This window comes from Canis lupus, chromosome 2 (genome assembly GCF_011100685.1).
Source record: "Canis lupus familiaris isolate Mischka breed German Shepherd chromosome 2, alternate assembly UU_Cfam_GSD_1.0, whole genome shotgun sequence".
Classification (NCBI taxonomy): domain Eukaryota; kingdom Metazoa; phylum Chordata; class Mammalia; order Carnivora; family Canidae; genus Canis; species Canis lupus.
Window position 1 is genome coordinate 50,862,760 of NC_049223.1, and position 17,547 is coordinate 50,880,306.

The following is a 17,547-nucleotide window of genomic DNA, read 5'->3' on the forward strand; positions in this document are numbered from 1 at the left end:
AAAAGAAAATGTTTAAAAAAAAAGATTTTATTTATTTATTTGAGAGAGAGAGCATGAGCAGTGAGGAGAGTAAGAGGGAGAGGGAGAAGCAGACTCCCCATGGAGCGGGGAGCCCAACATGGGGCTCAATCCCAGGACCCCAAGGTCCTGACCTGAGCTGAAGGCAGATGCTTAACTAACTGAGCCACCCAGGCACCCCTGGATTTATAACTTTTAAAGAGTGCTTGGCTACTTAATTTAAAACTTAAGTACATAAATCATTTTGTATTGTTTCTAATTGTTAGTGGATATTTTGATTAGCTTAACTAAATTTTTCTTTTTAAAGTAAAAGTGCTAGTGTTCTCATCTCCTCCGGTTTATAAATGTTTCATTTCAGGCTTCTTTCTGGAACTAAACCCTTTATTTTGAGATAATTGCCCAGCTAGCTCACCCACACGCTCTCTCAAATAAATAAAATCTTTAAAAGGTTTTTTTTGTCCTCTTTTTATTATGAGCAATTTTGTTTTATGTAGCTCTATTGTAGATGATTGATGAAATTTTATATAAATTATAAATTTTATATATTTGACATCCATCCTTTTTTGAAAAATATATTTATTTTAGAGAGAGAGTGCATGCTACTCTGTGTGAGGGGGGATGGGCAGGCAGAGGGAAAGGGAGAGAAGCAGACTACCCCCCTGAGCATGGAGACTGACACAGGGCTCGTGACACAGGGCTTGAGATCATGACATGGGCCAAAATCAAGAGTTGGTTGCTTAACTGACTGAGCCACCCAGGTGCCCCTCCATCCATTTTTTCATAGCACAGTATTTAACACAGAAAGAATAGATTCTTGGTATATATTTGTTAAGTAAATTTATACCTATATTTTGTTAAATTTATACTTAGTTATATTGAGAATAGCGTTTGCCTTAAAACGATAGACTAAATGCTAGTTTACTTTTTATACACTTTTTAAACTATTTTTTGCCATGCATTGGAATGTAGTATTATTGGGCATTTTCTTCAGAGTGTAGTGTTTAATACTTTGAACTGTGTATGAAGTGAAGAGGTTTCACTGTATCTACTTATTTACAGAGTACAGTTTCTTCCTCATGACAGTGTTTCACCTATATCTAGTCTACTTCATGGTCAGAGCAAGGACTTGGGATAGATTTATAGAGGATAAGGGTGTAGTCTCAAGTCTATTCTCTCCTAGCTTTAGATACTGTATATATAACAAGAGCATTTAAGTACCTGCCTTGTGCTATAAGAACTGTCCTAGGCTCAAATAAATACATTAAGTCTTTCTTAATTATATTCTTAGTCTGTAAGTAGCCCTACCTTTATTTTGGTAAATGAAGAAACTGACTTTTATAGGGATTCTTTTGCCAGGGTCCACTGATCCCTTCAGCTACGTAAGCAGTTAGTTTGCTGTGTCACTTTTTAGTATTTTTTGTTTGTTTGTTGATCTTTTTTGATTTTTTTTATTTTAAGTAATCTGTATACCCAATGTGGAGCTTGAACTTAACAACCCTGAGATCAAGAGCCCGGCTGAGCCAGCCAGGTGCCCCTTATTGAATCTTTTCGGATAATAAATAGAAGAACAGCCTTTTTTCTTTTAAATATCTTTTGTTCTTTTATTGTATGATAGAATTACTTAAATAAGATCCTTTTGTGTTCAAATTTACGTTATTTTTTTTCAAAGATTTATTTATTTATTTATGATAGAGAGAGAGGCAGAGACACAGGAGGAGGGAGAAGCAGGCCCCATGCCGGGAGCCCGTCACGGGACTCAATCCGGGGTCTCCAGGATCACGCCCTGGGCCAAAGGCAGGCACTAAACCGCTGAGCCACCCAGGGATCCCCCAAATTGATGTTACTTTTAATAGTTCTTCATAAATATAAGATTTGGGGTTACTTTTAATAGGATGTAAATACTATAGTTAATAGAAATAGAAAGTCCCATCTAAAGAAATGAATAAGGAAATGAATAGTTTTTAAGTAACTTAGCATGATTGCTGTGATAGACTAGATTCAGCTAAGCTTCCTGGGAGCCAAGGTTTTCATTACCCTAAATAAAGAAATGTATCTACAGAGGAGCCAAAAGATTTTCCTTGTAGTTTTAAATGATTTCTAAAATCTGAATACTCTTCTGTAAGAGCTATTGAGTAATGAATAGACAATATTGTTGACAATAATTAAATAGCTCATATTCTATAGCTCTCAGGCTCTTTTTCATAATGAAAAAGTTGTTTTTTTTTTCAATTTTTAAAAAAATAATGATATTCTTAATAAATAGGGCGTAAATACAAAAAGCTCAGTGAAGATGGATTATATACAAGGATAAGATAATGTAATTCAAAAAAACAGATTTTTTTGTACTCTAACTTGATCCTAAGGGTAAATTAGATGTGGATGGATTTTTTTATACCGCTCTATCCATCATTGTTCTAATTTGGGCTAGCTGGATAGCAGACAATTTCAGAATTTTGTTTTCTAATGAAGGAATGACATATCACAATTCTATTTTGCTTATTGGTGGACTGGAAATCAGTTGAGGAAATGGTATGTTTATTTTCAAATTATGAAAGGTGAGAAGTATTTATGTCTGAGAGAAGGGCCATTCCTTCTCTACAAGGTGTTCTCGACATTATAAAGCTTGTAGTTTCCTCAAGAGGCAAGTTTAGATGTCCTCCTAGCACCTAATGTGAATGCTTTACTGAGACAACTAAAACACCAAAGAATATGATACAGATGATTTTAGCTTAAGAGGTTTTCAGATTTCCAGTAGTATAACCAGTCCAAAGTCTGCTATTAAAAAATCCTCATAGTTCCAGGAAATGTCAAATTTTTATTCCCGTGGTGTCCCAGTTTCATTGAGGTGGCTTTAAAAATATAAAGACAGACTTTTCAGTTAATTGAAAAAGGTGACTTTACAGTGAGGTGTTATCTAACACTGAATGGTTGCATGTTGGAATATGAATGTCACTGACAGAAATTGTAGTTCTTCCAGTTAAGGTATACCCATTCCTTTTTTGTAATGAGTATTAGGACTAGTTGCCCTTTTTAAAAAAGGACTTAATTTTTCAGAGCAGTTTTAGGTTCACAGCAAAATGGAGCATAAGGTACAGAGATTTTCCTGTTATAACCTTTGTCTCCACATGTGTATGGCCTCTCCAGTTATCAGCATTCCCCACCAGAGTGGTACATTTGTTACCATTAATGAGACTACACTGACATGTAATTATTACCCAAAGTTTTTCTAAACTGAGTTTGTCTTGTATCCCCTATTATATTTCTAAGCCCTTTGAGATTGGAGAACCACAACCACATGTTATACTTTATGTTCCCCCAAGACCTTTGTAGTACGGCATTAAATAAATAGGGAACTAAATGGTATGGCTAAAAAACAAGAAAAAATAATATTTGAGTAGTAGAAGCAGCTTAAAATTTTCTCTTTTATTTCCTATGAATCTGATGCTATTTTACTTAAAATATAGATGAGCCTTTGGGGTGCCTAGCTGGCTCAGAGGAGCATGTGACTCTTGATCTCTTCGAGTCATCTCAGGGAGATGAGTCTTTTAGCCCTAAGCGATGTTTGGAATGATTTAATAGAATTACAGATATTATGACTAAATTTTAATCTGAATTCTACAGCTTTTACCAAGTGGTGGTATTTTTAAATTTTACTGATAAGCTTTAAAAATCTTGTGTAACAAGGTGTTGAGAGTTCTGGCTTGCTTTCTTTGAAAGGTTTGCGATGTTTATTTTATTTTTTTTTAATTTTAATTTTATTTATTTTTGTTTGTGATGTTTATAATCATACCTAGGCTAAGTTAACCCTAAAGCAAACACATTAGCCTTACAGAAAAGTGAAGATTCAGACTGGCTTCTAGTTTTTGTTTTGCCAGTTCTCACCTTTTTTCTGATTTTTGGTCATGGTTTCTTCTCTTGAACCCAGGAAGAAGTATGCTTAGGAGGAAATTCACCTTAGGAAGTGAGGGCTTGTCTGCACCATGTGAATTTTTCATTTTAATAGAGGTTGATTTTAGAGGATCCAGAATATGTAACTAATGGAATTTCAAGCAGTGGTATTCATGTCCAGGATTCTCAAATCAGGTCATGTTTTTCAGCAGGTTTGGTTCAGTTTCTAGGACAGTATACACACTGCATAAAAACATATTTTATTTATAGCTCTCTTCATTTAAAACACCACATAAAGAACTGAAGAAGTAATTGCCAACAGTGGGTAGAATGAGGAGTCCACAGGAAGGTAAAATACCTCACCTGAGCAAAGGATTCGACTCTAGTTAAGTTGTATAAAGATAAATTGGGATTAGATTATGGACTTCTGGGTGTAAGTAATTTATCTTAAGTTTTTAAAGAGAGAGGGAAGGGATCCCTGGGTGGCGCAGCGGTTTGGCGCCTGCCTTTGGCCCAGGGCGCGATCCTGGAGACCCGGGATCGAATCCCACATCGGGCTCCCGGTGCATGGAGCCTGCTTCTCCCTCTGCCTGTGTCTCTGTCTCATTCTCTCTCTCTCTCTCTATGACTATCATAAATAAAAATTTAAAAAAAATTAAAAAAAAAAAGATAGAGAGGGAAGCGGTTAAATAATCTTAAGAAAAAAGTCAAGTGCTTACTGAATGCATTGGGAAAGCAGTTTGGAATGTGTTGTGTTAATACGTCATAATGGCATTAACTGGTGTATTTTTTTTAGGGTGTTTTTTCTTTTTCTTTCTTTTCTCTACTCTGGACTTGAACCCTGAGATCGAGAACTGAGCTAAGACCTAGAGTCGGACGCTTAACCAACTGAGCCACCCAGATGCCCCTAGATATTTTTTCAATTGAGTTATAGTTGATGTAGAATAAAATTCACTGCTGAAAGTATATACTTCAGTGTTTTTAGTACATTTATGAAGGTCAATAACTATCATCATTTAATTCCAAAATACCTCATCACCTTAAAAAACCCTGTACACATTAATAGTCATTCTTGTTGCCTCTAGCCCTAGACCCTGGCAACCATTAATCTACTTCCTTTTACTATGAATTTGCCTTTTTTTTTTTTTTTAATTTATTCATGAGAGACATTGAGAGAGGCAGAGACACAGGCAGCTGGAGAAGCAGGCTCCATGCAGGGAGCCCGATGTGGGACTCAATCCTCGGACTCCAGGATTCACACCCTGAGCAGATGCTCCCACGGAGCCACCCAGGTGCCCCAGTATGAATTTTCCTTTTTGAGACATTTCATAAAAATTGAATCATATGGCAGCCCGGGGGGCTCAGTGGTTGAGCACCATCTTAGGCTCAGGACCTGATCCTGGAGTCCTGGGATCGAGTCCTCCACCTGCTTCTTCCTCTGCCTGTGTCTCTGCCTCTCTCTCTTTCTCTCTCCCTCTCTCTCATGTGTTTCTCATTAATCAATAATAAGTAAAATCTTTTTTAAAAATTGAATCATACTGTGTGTGACCTTTGTGTAAGGCTTCTTTACCATAGCATAATGTTGTCAAAGCTCATCCATGTTGTATCCTGTATCAGTAATTAATCTCTTTTTATAGCTGAATAATAATTCCATTGTGTGGATATACAACATTTTGTTTGTCCATTAATTAGTTGATGGGTATTGAATTGTTTCCACTTTTTGGTCACTATAGGTAATACTGCTGCGAGTTTTTCAGAGAGGGTTTGTTTTCACTTCTCTTGATTATATAACTATTAGTGGAATTGATGGGTCATATGGTAACTATGTTTAACTTTTTGGAGGAACTGCTAAACTTTTTTCAAGTGACTTCCTAGTTATATTTCTATCTGCAACGTATGAGGATTCCAGTTTCTTTACATCTTCCCTGGCACTTGTTATTGCCTGTCTTTTTTATTGTAGTCATTCTTAATGGGTATAAAATTTTATTTCAGTGTGATTTTGATTTGTGTTTCCCTAATGACTGATAATGTTGAGTGCCTTTTCATATGTTTATTGACCATTAGTATATCTGGAGAAATGCTTCCTCAAATCCTTTACCTGTTTTTAAGTTTTGTGTTTTTTATTGTTGTAATAGTTCTTTATGTATTCTGGATACAATTCCCTTATCAGATATGTGATTTACAAATATTTTCTCTCATCCTGTGGGTTGTCTTTTTCACTTGCTTGATAAGATTATTTTTTGAATTTTAATGGATTTTTTCTAGTATTTTTTTCATGAATGTGGTGCAAATGTTTTTTTATTGAGTAAATATTCTGTTTCTAGGACTTTTGTTGAGAAGAATGTTGCCTTTTTAAAAATTCATTATGGCGTTGTCAAGAAGATCCATTTTACCTCCTTTTCATTTTCACCCCTACTGTTAATAGATTTTTCTCTTAGCATTCCTAGAATTCATTTTCCATAGCTATGCTTAGTATTACTACTGTATTTGAGTTTCTCCTACATAATTTAGGTTTAACTAACTATTTGGTTTTTTGAAGTATTCTCGAGTATAAATGTTATATTGATGCAGTATGCTAACTTTGATAATTGTTGATATCAGAATTATATTCAATTTGTAATAAGAATTGAGAATTTTCTCATATTTCTTATAACCCCTAACTCTTGCAATCCAATTCCATTCCTTTTAAGTTTGCAAGCACTTAAGTGCTTGGTGTCTTTTAGAATAGTGATTTATTGGTAAACTCTTAAATTTCATCCATGATTTTCTATTTCCTGAGACTGTTTTATGATTTATATTTTATAGTAAGTCATGCAAAATTTAAACATTACTATATATTAAATTTAGTAATATATTTTAAAAGACTTTTTTTGTTTTGCAATATGAAGATCTACATTTACTCCAAAGTACAGAAATAATGTTTTTTTAAAGATTTTATTTATTTGACAAAGTGAGAGAGCATAAGCAGGGGAGCAGTAGCAGGGGGAGAGGAAGACTCCCCTCTGAGCAGAGAGCTCCATGAAGGGCTCCATCCCAGAATTCTGGGATCATGACCTGAGCTGAAGGCAGACTCTCAACTGACTGAGCCACCCAGGCATCCCAGAAATAATTTTTGTAAGATTTTATTTATTCATAGAGACACAGAGAGAGAGAGAGAGGCAGAGGGAGAAGCAGGCTCCATACAGGAAGCCTCACATGGGATTCGAGGATCACTCCCCAGACTGCAGGAGGCGCTAAACCACTGCGCCACTGGGGCTGCCCCCAGAAATAAATTTTATATGTGCTATTCCCATTCTGATTCCTACTGATGTGTTTTGTATTGGTGCTCTTTTTTTTTTTTTTTTTTTTTTTTTTAAATCTCTGCCTTACTCTTGCTCCCTCAGGTCATTTTCTGGACAGACTACCTGTACTTAAGTTCTTATCTGATCCTTTTCTTTTGGGAGAACCCAAACTAGGACAGGTATCTTTTGAGTACTTATTATTTAAAGAGTTGATAACATTTAAAGACTTAACTGTATGATCACCAAGGGTATGAGTATGGAGAAGAGGACCAAAATCTGTGTTGTTGGTGACTATATGTGTTAAATGGTTGGTATGAAGAGGAACAACTAGAAAAGGAGACTGGGGCATAATTAGTGGTGTAATAACAAAATTAGGAGCCTGTAATGTTTTGGAAACTAAGAAAATGTGGAAAGAAGTAGGGGAATGATGCTTCTAATGAAACAGTTCAAGTGAGATGTGAACTTAGAATTTATCTATTGAATTTGGCAATATGTGAGCCATTGATGAACTAAGAAGAATAGTTTCCATTGAAGTGATGGAGACAAAAGTGTGATTGGAGTGTATTTAAGAACAATTGATGAAATAATTGAAGACAGTGTATATAGACAATTTGTTTGGAATTTTATTGTACAGGAAAGCAGAGAAATAGATTGGTAGCTGGAGAAATTTCTTGAAAGAGAGATTTCTTTTCTAAAGATTTTATTTATTTATTTGAGAGAAAGCACCAGTTGGGGGAGAGGGAGAAGGAGAAACAGACTCTCTCCTGAGCAGAGAGCTCAGTGTGAGGCTTGATCCCAGGATTCTGGGATCATGACCTGAGCTGAAGGCAGATGCTTAACCCACTGAGCCACATGGGCGCCCCAAGAGAGGTTTTCTTCAGATAAATACGCACAAGTGGAATTGCTGGATCATATAGCTGGATTTCTTTTCAGGGAGGGACCTCCACATTGTTTTACATAGTGGCTGCACCAATTTACATTCTCTCTAAAAGTGCAGAAGGGTTCCTTTATCTCCACATCTTCAACAATACTTGTTATTTCTTGTCTTTTTGATAATAGCCATTCTGAGTTGTGGGATGTGATATCTTATTATTTTGATTTGCATTTCCCTGATGATTAGTGATGTTGAGCATCTTTTCATCTCTCTGTTGGCTACTTGTTATTTTTCTTTTAAGTGTATATTCAGATTTTCTGCCCATTTTTAAATTGGATTTTTTTTGGTCATTAAATTGTGTGAGTTCTTTAGATATTTTGAATAATAGTATTTTCTCCCATTCTGTAGGTTACCTTTTCCTTATGTTGATGGTTTCTTTTGCTGTGCCAGAGGCTTTTTATTATGACGTAGTACTACTTACTTATTTTTGTTTTTGGTGTCAGATTAAAAATCATTAACAAGACCTACCTGAAGAAGCTTACCCACCTGTATTTTCTTCTAGGAATTTTATGGTTTTAGGTCTTAGGTTTGTTGTCTTTTTTTTTCTTCCTTTTTTAAAAAGATTTTATTTATTTGAGAGATAGCACATACAAGCTGGAGAAGGGAGAGGGACAAGAGACTATGCTGAGTGTGTAGCATCATGCAATGCTCAATCTCATAACCTTGAGATTATAGCCTGAGTTGAAATCAAGAGTTGGACCCTTTACCGACTGAGCACCCCAGGTGTGCCCCAGGTTCAAGCCTTTAATCTATTTTGAGTTAATTTTTGTATATGGTGTAAGAACGTTGTCAAGTTTTATTCTTTTGCCTGACTCTAGTTTTCCCCCTATCATTAATTGAAGGGACTGCCCTTTACCTTACCCATTGTGTTTGGGTAAAAATATTGACCGTATTTTTTGAAAAATGCATTGGAATTTCGATAGAGATTGCATTGAATTTTTAGATTGCTCCGGGTAGTATGGGCATTTTACCTGTACTGATTCTTGCAGCTCATGAATATGAAATAATTTCTCATTTATTTGTATCTTCAGTTTCTTTCATTAATATCTTAGAGTTTTCAATATGTAGATCTTTCATCTCCTTCATTAACTTTATTCCTAGGTGTATTGTTCTTTGATACAATTGTAAATGGGATTTTAAAAATTTTTCTTTCCGATAATTTTTTTTAAAGATTTTATTTATTTATACATGAGAGACAAGAGAGAGAGAGGCAGAGACACAGGCAGAGGGAGAAGCAGGCTCCACGCAGGGAGCCTGATGCGGGAATCGATCCCGGGACCCCAGGATCACGCCCTGGGCTGCAGGGAGGCGCTCAACCACTGAGCCACCCAGGCGTCCCAACTTTCTGATAATTTTTTATTAGTGAATAAAAATTAAACTGATTTTTGTATCCTGCAACTTTACCAAATTCAGTTATTAGTTTTAACAGTTTTTTTGATGGAGTCTTTAGTATTTTCTATATATACTATTATGTCATCTGTAAATAGTGACAGTTTTACTTTTTCCTTTCCAGTTTGAATGCCTTTTATTTATTTTTCTTGCCTATTTGCTTTGGTGGGGAGTTGATAGCTTCACTGGTGAATTCTAAGACGACTTAGTAACCTGTCCTTTTTTTAAAAGCATCTGACAAAAATTCAACATCCAGTTATAATAATTCTCAACAGAGTGGGTGTAGAAGAAACATATGTCAATATAGTAAAAGCCATATATGACAGGCTTACAGTTAGCATCCTACTCACTGGTGAAAACCTGAGAGCCTTTCTTCTAAGATCAGGAACAACACAGGGATGCCCCCTCTTGCCACTTTTATTCACTAAAGTAGATTTTATATTGTCATTGCTATTGGTTACATGGACGTATACAGTTTCCAAACTGTAGGGATCTGTCCCTTTCTTTATGTAAATAATCTGTAGGAATGTAAGACAGAAATTTATACAAATGTGGCACTCCTTAGTAACTTCAGTATGTATGCCTACAACTTTATTCAACACTAACATTTTTGTAAAACATGTTTAGGCTAACAATGGTTTGTTATGAAAGTTGGATTAGTAGTGCAAATATTGAAGAAACTCAGCTTTCTACTAGATTAGAATCCGGCCAGTAGGGTTCAGACATCGATGTTAGTCTTACAGCTCTAAGTATGGAACTATCTCTTTGTTGCTGTATATGTTATAGGCATAGCACATTTTGTATATTCAGTTATTGATTTTTGTCCTTCAGGACCCAATGCTCTTGTATAGCATTTATAATCTTTTTCATTGTACAAATTTCTTACCTTTTTAAAACAATTTATTCATGAGAGAGACAGAAACACAGGCAGAGCAGCCCGAGTGGCGCAGCGGTTTAGCGCTGCCTTCAGCCCAGGGTGTGATCCTGGAGACCCAGAATCGAGTCCCACGTCGAGCTCCTTGCATGGAGCCTGCTTCTCCCTCTGCCTGTGTCTCTGCCTCTCTCTGTGTCTCTCATGAATAAATAAACAAAACCTTAAAAAAAAAAAAAAAAAGAAAGAAAGAACAGGCAGAAGGAGAAGCAGGCTCCCTACAGGGAGCCTGATGTGGGACTCAATCCCAGGACCCCGGAATCACGACCTGAGCCAAAGGCAGATGCTCCACCACTGAGCCACCCAGGCATCCCAATTTCTGACCTTTCTATATATATATATTTTTTCATATCCATATTTTCATTATTGATTATTCATTTACTTACCTGTAATGGGTTAATAGTGTCCATTAAATGACTCAGTACTAAGGACAGGTATAGCGAATATAGATTAACAAACACCAGGATAGCCATAATCAAACTAAAATGATCTTATATAACCACTGACTGCTCATAGCTGTGAGCATGCCTGATGATCCTTTGTTGTACATTTTAGCTTTTGAACTCATTTAGAAAGATTGCTCCAGCAATAAAATCTTTCTCAAATCTAGTCAGGTATATCATGTGATCTCTTTAAATCGATGGGAAAGTATAACATACTGTATTTTATTTTATTTTATTTTGTATGATAGTCACAGAGAGAGAGAGAGAGAGAGAGGCAGAGACATAGGCAGAGGGAGAAGCAGGCTCCATGCACTGGGAGCCCGACGTGGGACTCGATCCCGGGTCTCCAGGATCGCGACCTGGGCCAAAGGCAGGCGCCAAACCGCTGCGCCACCCAGGGATCCCAACATACTGTATTTTAAAAACCTTTACAGTGACTTCACTTTTCACTTTATAGTAATACCCAAGCTGAGAGTCTGTCAAAATAATGGTAGAGAATTAGGAGGGAGGAAAGATGGTGGTTTGAACACAGATGAAATAAGATTGACCATGTGCTGATTATCGTTGAGAATGTTGCACAAAAAGAATTACATCAGCACTTTAAGATAGAGAATCTTGAGTTTTCTATCTAATCTCCAAAATAAGAATCTCCAGAAGGATGCCTGGGTGGCTCAGTCGGTTAAGTGTCAGACTATTTCAGCTCAGGTTGTGATCTCTGAATCATGAGATTGAGACCTGCACTGGGCTCCACATTTAGTGCAGAGTTCTGCTGGTCCTCTCCCTCTGTTCCTCCCCTCACTCACATGCTTATTCACCTCTCTCTCCCTCTCTCTCTCTCTCTCAAATTAATTAATTAATTAATAAAATCTTGCAAAAAGAGTCTCTAGAAAGAAGGCACAGTGATCTCTTTCTATATATTTTTAAAGATTTTATTTATTTATTCATGAGAGACACAGAGAGAGGCAGAGACACAGGCAGAGGGAGAAGCAGGCTCCCTGCAAGGAGCCCGATGTGGGACTCGATCCCGGGACTGGGATCATGCCCAGAGTCAAAGGCTGATACTCAACTGCTGAGCCACCCAGGCGTCCCCAGTAATCTATATTTTTGAAAAATAACCTATATGAATTTTATTTAGCTAGTCATACTATTGCACGCAAGGTGTGTTTTGTTTTGTTTTCCTCCTTATGAGCAGCTTTTTTATTGGTGGGACATCTTGCTAGGACAATCTATGAGTTGTTGCCCAAATCTCTTTATGGAAATTTACCAATGGGCTCTTCTAACTAGATTATGCCTATCTGCTTACAAATCAAATGTTGTAACACTTGATTCACATTATACTCTTGCTACTGCTCTGTTTTTCTAATGTCCTTTGTAGCCAAATTATCTGAGTTGTCTGAATTTGCTGTCAGGTTATCCTCTTTCTTCTTGAATCACCTCCAAATTTTGTTTAGTTTCTACCCCTCCACATTAAATGATCTTGTCAGGATAATCAGTGATCTTTTTTTACACATTGGTAATTCTAAATTCTCTAACATAGTTAATAACTTCTTCCTCCTTGAAATATTTTCACTTTGCTTTTATGATATATCACTTTTTTTTTTTTTTTTTGACTCACTGTCTCTCTTCAGTGTCCTTGCTGGTTCCATCTTTACTTTCTTATCTCTTATTTTTGTAATATCCCAGGGCTCAGTCATTGGACCTGTTCTTTTTTGTGTCCATGCTCATGCTCTTGATGCTTTCATGTAATTTCCTTGCTTTAAATATCATTTCTAAGCAGATGACTTCCAAATTTATATCCTCAGCTTGGATCTGTCCCCATATCTCTGAATGCCCATATTCAACTGCACACTAAAGATCCTACTAGGACATCTTTCAGGTATTTTAAACTAACATTTCTAAACACAAAGTTCACATCTCTCTTCTCTCCAACCTGGTCTTCCATAGCCATATTCCATTTCAGCTTATTGACAATTCCATTTTACCAGATTATCACATTTGTAGGAGTATGTTGAATGACAAATTTAGTGACCATCTTTGCTTGCTATACACAGAGGTATTTTTTGTGGCATGTACTATATGTAGAATTTGTGGGGAAGGTTAAACAACTCAGCAGTACTAAACCATTTGGCACAGAGAAAAATAGCCCAATAAATTTAGGATAACTAAAATTTTGAAACACAAACTTAGTAGCATTATGAATTTTTAAGAAAAAGATTATGATGTATTTATGTATTTCTTAATGTTCCTGTTTTGGGTTTAGGCTATTGCACTTTGTAATGTGTCAGCTCTAGGTACAGGAAGCTTTGCAATGGTTTAAATTAATTGGCGGGGGGGGGGGGGGGGGCGGGGGTTAGCTTTCTTACATACCAAGAAACCCAGAAAAAGGCAGTAGTTTAACATGGTCCATTTCCAAAAAGAAAAGTCCATTTCCTCAGCACTGCTATTAGAGACCCCCAGATTGTTTTGTTTCTCTTCTTTGTCAGCCTCCTTGTTTTTTTAATACTCAGACTTGTTGACTCATGGTCATAGGATTGTTGTTGCCTCAGTAGACATGTTTATATCTATCCCTAGATAAGGAGCACAAATATTTGCCTATAACCAACCCCATTCCATTCTCAAAGCAGACTTCATATGTCACTGATCTCAACTGTGTCCTCCGACTCCTGTCCATCCATCTTGAAAGGATCTATTGTGGATATTTAGCTGGGTTCATTACTACCCCAAATAAAGTAAAATTTCTGTAAAGGGAGGAATAGAATCTGAGCATCTGTTACCATTGTCTGCTTTACAGAACCATCAGAAACTACTGAATATAGGGGTGCCTGGGTGGCTTCGTTGGTTAAGTGTTCAACTTCTGGTTTTGGCTCAGGTCATGATCTTGAGATCATGAGATCGAGTCCTGAATCATGCTCTTCGCTCAGTGCAGAGTTTGCTTCAGATTCTCTCCCTCTCTCCCTCTCTCTCTCTCTCTTTCTGTCTTCCCCGTCTCCCTGCCAACTCTCACTTGTGTGCTCCCTCTCTCAAATACATACATACATACATAAGAAAGATTTTATTTATTTATTCATGAGAGACACACAGAGAGAGGCAGAGTCATAGGCAGAGGGAGAGGCCAACTCCTTTTGGGGAGCCTGATGTGGGACTCCATCCCAGGACCCCGGGATCACGACCTGAGCCCAAGGCAGATGCTCAACCACTGAGCCACTCAAGCATACCTAAAGAAAATATTTTTTGGAAAAACTATTAAATTTAATACAATTGGTGATTTGAATTTGTTTGGAAAAACCTTATTCTTTCTCAGTAGTTTCAAATAAATGGGATTTTAGTGGTAGTTGGGTATTTATTATTTGATACAGATGAGCGCTTACCATAGTTTAAAAATTATTAAAAACAATCCAGTGACTGATTAAGAAGCTAGCTATGTATTTAAAGGTTAGCAAATTTGTGTGTTTAATACTAGTGAATTTTTGAGAATTATAATTTACATTTTGATACAAATAAGAATTTAGAAGAGATGATCTTTAAAGCCATAAAGATCTCTTTTTATTTATTTATGTTTGTTTATTTATTTATTTTTAAAGATTTTATTTATTCATGAGAGATATACTAAGAGAGACAGAGACACAGGCAGAGGGAGAAGCAGGCTCCATGCAGGGAGCCCGATGTGGGACTCGATCCTGGGACTCCAGGATCATGCTCTGAGCCAAAGGCAGACACTCAACTGCTGAGCCACTCAGGTGTCCCAAGATCTCTTTTTATTGTTAATTTTGTTTCTTTATTTTGGTTTCCACAGAATGTTGGCTCAATTAAGAAACATCAGGGAGATAAATTCAACCCAGTGGTAAGTAGCTTTAATTTGTTTTGTTAGAAAGTGTTTGGCTTGTTGTTATGCCTTTTTTTTCTTGGTTGGCTTTTCTTTCTTTCTCCATTTGATTAGAATATTTTTATGTCTCCCTTGTTAAGTCCGGTTTATAAAGTGGCTCTTAGTTATCTTAACACTAAAATTCTAATGACTGTTCCCATGTTGATCACTTCCTTTTGAAAACAGGCCAGGCTTTCTTCCTCTGGTTTACTTCCTTTTAGTATTGTATAAGGGAGGCTCTTTTTGGTTGTTAGTACTCATTTATTTCTCTTTCATATGATATTTTCCTTCCCATTCCCTCAGTAATGAAGTTCCCCCTCCTTTCTTAGCAATCAGCAGTTTTAATCTGCTATAAATTAGAGTTCATTTTTGTATGGGCTGTAGGCCCACTGAATTCAATCTGAGATCTAAAACTGCTCTCTTCATAGCCTCTGTCCACAGGAAATTTTTACTTAAGATGTAAATTGTTTCCTAGAGCATCTAATTTCCTTTTTTAAAGTCATAGTCTCTTCTTAGAAGTTGTGAAACTTCTGACCACCCCACTCGTCTGTCTACAACATGATCTCTTTATGGTTAGCACTACAAAAAAACCTTGGAGATGTTTTACCTTCATTAACAATTACTCTGTCTTATAAATTGCCTTATGCTTCATGTGTGCTGCACAGGTGATATCTAAGATACACTCTTTTTAATTACATATATTTGGTCATAAACTTTTCATGCCCTTTATTCTCAGCTAGCAGTTATACTCTCAAATCCATTACAGTTTCAGGAATTTTTAGGCCATATCTTACAAGTTCTTTGGTACTATCATATTATATAAATATAAGCATGCAATATTTATAATTTGATAAACAGAATAATATTTTCAAACATCAAACCAACACTGTCCCACAGAACTTTCTGCACTGATAGAAATAATGTTCTCTGTCTTCTGTTACTGAGTACAGTAGCCACTAGCCACACATTTGGCTGTTGGGCTTTTAAAATGTACTTAGTGTGACTGAGAAACTAGATTTTTAATTTTATTTAATTTAACTTGAATTTTAAGTTAAAAATGGTTAAGATGGCCACATGTCTAATGGCTACCATGTTGGAAAGAGCAGATTGAGTTCCCCATTGTTCTTAAGTGTCCTCTTAACTTGTTATCAGTTTAAATCTTAAAATCTCTTGAGCAGAAATTTCATACTCATTTTTGGAATCTTTTAATTTGGGGATCTCATAAACACACAGGTATAAGCTAAATTCCCCTGTGGCAATGAAATTTTTTTTTTTTTTAAGATTTTATTTATTTATTCATGAGAGAGAGTGAGTCAGAGACACAGGCAGAGGGAGAAGCAGGCTCCATGCAGGGAGCCCGATGTGGCAGTCGATCCCGGGTCACCAGGATCATGCCCTGGGCTGAAGGCGGTGTTAAACTGCTGAGCCACCCAAGCTGCCCTGAAATTCTTATTAGATCAACAAAACTGCTCATTCTTACCAGTAAAACTATATTCTTAATAAGCATTCAGTAAACTTTTCTGGATATTCTTTATTGATAAAGTTTTTTTGTTTCTATTGAAGTATAATGGACCTAACTATATTAATTTCAGGTGTATGGTATAACAGTGATTTGATATGTGCATATATTGCTAAATGTCCACCAAAATCTAACATCTATCACCATATGTAGTTATACATTTTTTTTCTTGCTATGAGAAAACTTTTAAGATCTACTCTCATAGCAATTTTCAAATACACAGTACATTATTATTATTAACTATAATCACCATGCTATATATTACATTCCCATGAGGCAATTTCATATAGAAACTTTTATATTTGACATCATAGTGTAGGGGAAGAAACATTTTCCTTGGCCCTTTTTTCTTTGGCTAGGTCTGAAAACTAACTTCACAAAGATAGTTTAATAAGAGAAAGCATGCAAATTTATTTAATACAAGTTTTTAAGTGGCAGAGGAGCTTTTATAAAGAGTAAGGACATAAAGAAACCATTAAAACTTTGTATTTTTATGCTAGGTTTGATGAAGAGTGTGACTTGCATAGAAAGAAGTATGATAAGTCAGAGTATGAGGTTTATTTTTTTATTTTTTTTATCTTTATTTTTTAATTTATGATAGAGAGAGAAAGAGAGAGAGAGGCAGAAACACAGGCAGAGGGAGAAGCAGGCTCCATGCACCGGGAGCCCGACGTGGGATTCGATCCCGGGTCTCCAGGATCGCGCCCTGGGCCAAAGGCAGGCGCCAAACCGCTGTGCCACCCAGGGGATCCCAGAGTATGAGGTTTAATGTAGTAAACTGGGGGAAGTTTAATAAAGCCCATTTGTTAGGATTCGTCTCCATTCTTTAGAGATTAGATTGGTTTTTTCCTCCAGGTATAAGGAAGGCACTTCTCACATGAGGACTTTATGACCTATTTCATTGGAGAAGTGCAAAGGGAGGACATGCAAAGGGAGCAGCATGACCTTCCTGCTTCTGTTGTTTTCTCACATTCCTTAAGTTGAAAGAACTCAATATGTCATGGTACCGTACTTTGGAGTGGTGTGTTCTGAATCTGATCAGTATTTTATTTTTGTAAACTCTAAAGGAGAAGTGCCTAGTAAAGACCTATTGATATTTTATTCATTTTGAGAATATGATTTCATGTCTATTATTATGTATTTAGGAGCAGTAATGCAGTAAGAGCAAAGAATCAGTTTCTTTATGGAAAAATAGGAATAATAATACATGTCTTAGATATATGAGGATGAAATGAGAATATACATTTATATATTTTATATATATTATATATATTTTTATACA

General features: G+C 36.3%; 1 protein-coding gene across 12 annotated transcripts in view; it reads left to right on the plus strand.

Annotated features, from left to right (window-relative positions):
- The window catches only part of ERBIN (erbb2 interacting protein), a 118,739-nt gene that overhangs the window by 18,196 nt on the left and 82,996 nt on the right, over positions 1-17,547 (plus strand). For all 12 annotated transcript variants that reach the window (XM_038530715.1, XM_038530714.1, XM_038530716.1 and 9 more), the window contains one exon: positions 14,678-14,725. The gene's annotated coding sequence lies outside the window, so the exon portion shown is untranslated. Of the gene's footprint in view, positions 1-14,677; positions 14,726-17,547 lie in introns of those variants that run through there.